This window comes from Puma concolor, chromosome F2 (assembly GCF_028749965.1).
Source record: "Puma concolor isolate L17-30 chromosome F2, mPumCon1.1.hap2, whole genome shotgun sequence".
NCBI lineage: Eukaryota > Metazoa > Chordata > Mammalia > Carnivora > Felidae > Puma > Puma concolor.
In genome coordinates, this window is record NC_141684.1 from 67,828,702 (window position 1) to 67,835,000 (window position 6,299).

Below are 6,299 nucleotides of genomic sequence, written 5' to 3' on the forward strand. Positions count from 1 at the left end.
TTAACCTCTATATAATATGCATAAGCCCACACTATCAGGAGGCATCACAGATTCCAACGTTTTTTTCTACTTCATGTTTTGTTTTGAACTAAGGTAAAAAAAACTTTTAATGCTCTTTAAAAACTGGTGGTTCAGGGGCGCCTGGGTGGCGCAGTCGGTTAAGCGTCCGACTTCAGCTGAGTCACGATCTCGCGGTCCGTGAGTTCGAGCCCCGCGTCAGGCTCTGGGCTGATGGCTCGGAGCCTGGAGCCTGTTTCCGATTCTGTGTCTCCCTCTCTCTCTGCCCCTCCCCCGTTCATGCTCTGTCTCTCTCTGTCCCAAAAATAAATAAACGTTGAAAAAAAAAATTTTTGAAAAAAAAATAAAAACTGGTGGTTCAGGTGATTAAGCTCACTGAGCATGGCGCCTGCTTGGGATTTTCTCTCTTCTTCTCTGCCCCTCCCCCGCTCGCTCACGTGCACTCTCATTTCTCAAAAGTAAATAAACTTTATTTTTAAAAATGGCAAACTAATTACTGGTTATATTTGACAACAAAATCAAACCAGTAATACATTAGCCTTTCACCAGGGTTTTGGCTTCTGCATTTCACTTTTATTGTTTTCCGTGTATGACAATACAAATCACAAGACACAGTGTAACAATATGGGCCAAATACAGCAGGAAAACCGAAAAGGAGGGAGAAGAATCAACTGAACCCATGCAGTACCTATACACACATCCTCATTTTCACTTGGGTGTAAAGGTTTTTAATATGCATTTCTCCATAGTTCCAAATGTTAAGTCTTTTGAGGCTAAGAATAAAATTCAGATGTCTTTTCAACTGTCAATTTATATACTTAGCTATTTCCTACAATTAGATTTTCTGGGCCTCTAAGCCCTTTTTCCTTCCAACTTCATTGAGCTAAAATTGACAACTGTATTTATTTAAGGTGTGCAGCATGATGACTTATGTACACACGTGGAAGTAATCACTACAATCAAGTTAATGAGCGTATCCCAGTTTCCCTCACAGTTTCACGCGGTCATGTCTGAGTTCTGGCGAACAAGATGTCGGCAGATGTTGATAAGCCGTCTAGGAAAGCTGTTTACAAGGAGAGGACTCCAGGAGAAAGTCCTTTCATCTGTAGCTCCACCCACTCGCTCCTCCTGAGCCTTGAGTACAAGGTGATGGCTGGACTTGAGAGTCACAGACAACCAAAAGCTAACCTGAATGCAGAAGTCAATGCTAATGACGGCAGGGAGCCTGGCTGGGTCCCTGTGGACACTGTAGAGCCACTGTCAGCTTCAGACTATCTACTATGGATGTGTTTGATTTGAGAGAAATAAACCTCCATCCTCCAGAAGTCACCATTTTGGGGGGCATCTCTGTTAAATGTAGTCGAACCTAATCCTGTTATACAACCATCATTAAACTCCATTTTATCTTCTATTTTAACTGGACATTGGTATTTTATTTTTGCTGGAGAGCTGTTACAATTCTTCATTCTACCTTATGTTCTAAATGAAGGAATTCTTGGGGTGCCTGGGTGGCTCAGTCAGTTAAGTGTCTGACTGGATTTCAGCTCAGGTCATGATCTCACCATTTGTGACCTGAGCCGAAATCGAGGCTCTGTGCTGACAGCATGGAGCCTGCTTGAATGGGATTCTCTCTCCCTCTCTCTCTCTCTCTGCCCCTCCCCCACTTGTATTCACTCACTCTATCTCAAAATAAATAAACTCAAAAAAAACATAAATGAAGGAATTCTTGGACCCTTACCTTTTGGTATTCACTGAATTCTGATGTTTTTCTTCCTATCTAACTTTGCTCATACTCTATTAAATTTACTGTACATAGAAAATGCTTATAAATTATTTACCTGTAATATTATTTTTTTTTAAATTGTCCAGAACTGACAGTGTTTTTTGTTTTTTTTGTTTAAATGTTTGAGAGAGAGAGAGAGAGAGAGAGAGAGAGAGAGGGAGGGAGGGAGGGAGGGAAGGAAAGAGAGAGAGGGAGACAGAATCCCAAGCAGGCTCCACACTGTCAGTGCGGAGCCTGATGCGGGCTCAAACCCATGAACCGTGACATCATGACCAGAGCTGAAATCAAGAGTGGGACGCTTATCCAACTGAGCCACCCAGGCGCCCCTACCTATAATATTACTAAAGAAAAATATTTGGAGAATAAAGGTCCCAGTTGTTACCTCACCTTAGCTTAGATAGCAAGAAACTTTAATAATATTAACTTTATTAATTTTATTTAATTTGGAGTATCTATGAGCTAGAGAAAATGTGTGGCTTACAAAGCTTCAATTACCACTCCCTTTCTTACTGCCACACTGGGAAGAAATAGGTGATGAAATTTTTTAAAAAGTACATGAAGGTTAAACAATAGTAAAACCTTCTCTCAGGAACACTATGTTCTGATTAAACAGATTAATATGCTCTTTCAAAGATTATATGTTACAGAAGTTACAGATTAGATGCATGTGCTCTAATCACCTGGAATAAAGAAAGTGATTTTATTAAGACATTAAAATTTTTAAAAATCACGGTGGCTTTCTGTTGATACCACAGGCTAAATTCTGATTTCTGCTTATCTTTCATAAGGTAGGTCAAATAATTTTGTTAAACAGCTCCATACAATAAATAGAGTTTCAAGTAGACAGAAATCAATCCAGTGAATGAAGTTTTTGGGGGGAACATTTACATGGAGGAATTATATTTAATACCAGTATAATGTCCAGGATTCTTATTTAACTTAATATGTTTCTTCAACTATATTCCTGATAACTTTTTATGTTTTTAATAGAAAAGAACACGATAATGAATTTTTAAAAAACTACTCCTTGAAAGAACTAGGGAAACTGCTGATAGGTAAGAGAGTGGTACTGACAGAATTCTAGTCCTTGGAAGAGATTTGGACAAAATACAGAAATCTCAAAGGTAGGGGCACTTGGGTGGCCCAGTCAGTTAAGCATCTGACTTTGGCTCAGGTCATGATCTCAGGGTTCATGGGTTTGAGCCCACATCTGGCTCTGTGCTGACAGCTCAGAGCCTGAAGCCTGCTTCGGATTCTGTGTCTCCCTCTCTCTCGCCCCTCCCCCATTTGCTTTCTGTCTGGCTCTCTCAAAAATAAATAAAATGCTTTAAAAAAAAATTTTTTTTTAAATAAAAGAAATCTCAAGTGTAGAAGTCGAGTATCACACTTGTTCAAAACAAGAGTATGGAAAGATCGAAGAGTAGTAGTAACAGACTGAGTTTAAAGGAAGAGAGTGACCAGAAGCACAGTGTCTCAGGACAGGAAGAAAGCCACTGCCATGGGATGGGCATCAAGGGAGGGGCATCTAACGGGTGACAACTGGAGTGGAATTGAGAAGAGAGGAGAAGAAACACAGAGCCTGTGGATTCATCTCTATCCCCATATCTTCCATTTTCTATCAAAGTTCAGCTTTGCTTTAATACAATGAACTTAAAAGAATGAGTATGTTCAGGGTGCCTGGGTGGCTCAGTCGGTTAAGTGTCCGACTTTGGCTCAGGTCACGATCTTGTGGTTCACGAGTTCGAGCCCCGCGTCGGGCTCTGGGCTGACAGCTCGGAGCCTGGAGCCTGCTTCGGATTCTGTGTCTCCCTCTCTCTGACCCTCCCCCATTCATGCTCTGTCTCTCTCGGTCTCAAAAATAAATAAATGTTAAAAAAATTTTAAAAAAAAGTGTTTAAAAAAAAGGACGAGTATGTTCATATCTGGGGGTGGAAGTAAGAACAATGGTTTGTTTTCCTATTACGTACGAGTGCAAACATTTCAGGAAGTTGATACAATAACAGCAAATAAAGTAAAATTTTGGATACCAGAATATTCAGTGCTACTAATAAAAAAATGACATTATAATACTGTTATTCAAGAACCAGTGGTGGGGTGCCTAGGTGGTTCACCTGGTTAAGCATCAGACTCATGGTTTTGGCTCAGGTCATGATCTCATAGTTCGTTATGATCGAGCCCCATGTCAGGGTCTGCACTGATAGTTTGGAGCCTGCTTCAGATTCTCTCTCTCCCTCTCTCTCTCTCTGCCCTTCCCCCTGCTTGTGTGCTTGCTCGCTCACTCTCTCTCTCTCTCAAAAATAAACGTTAAAAAAAAAAGAGAAGAACTAGTGTCTTTGAATTTTTTTTTTTTTTAAGTTTTATTTAAGTAATCTCTACACCCATTCTGGGGCTCAAATTCATGACCCTGAGAATAAGAGTCACATCCTCTTCTGACTGAGCCAGCCAGGCTAGGTCACTTTAGTAGAGAATGTATTCCTCCACGGGAATCTACCCCAAAAACCAAGAGCACACTTTACACATTGTATGTTAGCTAATTTGACATTAAATTATATTTAAAAAAAAATCTTGGCAGATAAAAAAAAGAATATATTCCCACCTCAAATTCTCCCATACATCTCAGGATCCACAAGTATTATTCTAAGTTTGTCTTAAAATGTTATTCAAGTAAGCCAAAGTTCAAATCCCATGAGCATTTACTCTTCAATATCCAGAATTAGAACAAGATAATATGGCAATTTGGATTAAGAGATCAATTTATCAACTACAAGTCACTTTTGAACAGCTTACTTTCTTTAAAATATCTTCCTGCCAAAATAAATTGTAAGAGAGAATGAATGTTGAACAGCAACCACAACGTTAAAAAAAAGAATTAAGTTATTATTACATCTACCCATAACTCCTAGAGATGAATTTTTCCATTTTGATTTTCCATCTACTGAGAATTAAGGACAAAGCCCTCATTACTATTAATCTTGAAAATCAGTGTGCCAGAATAAGAGAGAAAAAGTCTAGGCCTTTAGCAAAATGATTTAAAAATAACAGTGTCAGATAATCTGTATTTTATGTCTGTTCTATTTTTATAAATTTGATGATATAGATTCTGCATTTCCTTATGTGAAATACTGTTAACAGTATTCACAAAGTTCAGACAAAGTAATTATAGGAAATGTGGAAGTTTAAATGTGGATTTTTAGAAGCTGAAAAAGGAAAGTAATCCTGAAGTCATCATGTCTTCTCAAAGACACAGAAAGATTGGACATTTATAGGAACTTAAGAATCAAAAAAAAACCAAAAAGTTCTGTAATATTCTTGTGTGTGGAAAAGATTTACATTTTATGAAATTCTCAGACATGTCCCTTCCTTTAAAATTACAGCCTTTTCCCACAGACATGTTCTTTTAAAATTTTTTTTTAATGTTTGTTTATTTTTGAGAGAGAGAGAGCATAAGCAGGGAAGGGGCAGAGAGAGAGGGAGACACAGAATCCAAAGCAGGCTCCAGGTTCTGAGCCATCAGCACAGAGCCTGACACGGGGCTCGAACCCACAAGCTGTGAGATCATGACCTGAGCTGAAGTCGGACGCTTAACCGACTGAGCCACCCAGGTGCCCCTCCCACAGACATGTTCTATAAGACATTCAACAAATCATTCTCAGAACCACTATGTTTTGCCTTATTCAGAGGGCTATTAAGAGCTAGAATGTAGAGGCAGAATGAATCCAAAGAGAAATAATCCCTTATAAAATCTGTATGTATAATTCTGAGATACTTTTAAGAAACAAAAACAAAAGAAGCATCAAATATCAATGCCCCAAAAGCAAAAGACAGACAAATCAGGATTGTCTCTTAAAAACCATTTTCTGCATCCCAACTTTTACCGGTCAGATTTCTACCATTTTCGTTTGATGTGGGCTCCAAAATGCCTTATGGCAAAAAGGAACAGGCTCCTGTTCAGAGTGGCAATGCACAAGAATTTTCTCTCTCTTTTTCTTATCCCAATATTATCAAGGGCAGCCACTTTTGGAGTACAACTTAGATGAATATGAAGGGCTTTTTAAGCTCCGCTGACCATTTCAAAGAAAATTCTAAATTAAATATAATGCACCTCTGAGGTCCTTTTTCTCCTGATCACACAATAAAAGCTCAAAATTTGAGATCATTTTAAATTAGCTCAATGCTGTATGAAAGATGGTATTCCCAAGATGATTTTTACTCTCCCTCACCATTTGAGTTTAGAAAATAGCCTAGAAAGGTTTAAAAATACACTCTATTGTTGGAGCACCTGGCTCAGTCAGTTAAGTGTCCAACTTCAGTTCAAGTCATGATCTCACAGTTTGTGGGCTCGAGCCCCATGTGGGCTCTGTGCTGTCAGCCCAGGGCCTGGAGCCTGCTCTTGATTCTGTGTCTCCCTCTCTTTTTGCCCCTCCCCCACTTGCACTCTGTCTCTCTCAAAAATAAACATTAAAAACAACTTTTTAAAATATACTCTATTGTCAATAGG

The 6,299-nt window shown here is 39.0% G+C and overlaps 1 protein-coding gene across 2 annotated transcripts in view; it reads right to left on the reverse strand.

The window, feature by feature from the left end:
- The window catches only part of MTFR1 (mitochondrial fission regulator 1), a 65,032-nt gene that overhangs the window by 5,734 nt on the left and 52,999 nt on the right, over positions 1–6,299 (reverse strand). The gene's annotated exons all lie outside the window — the stretch shown is intronic.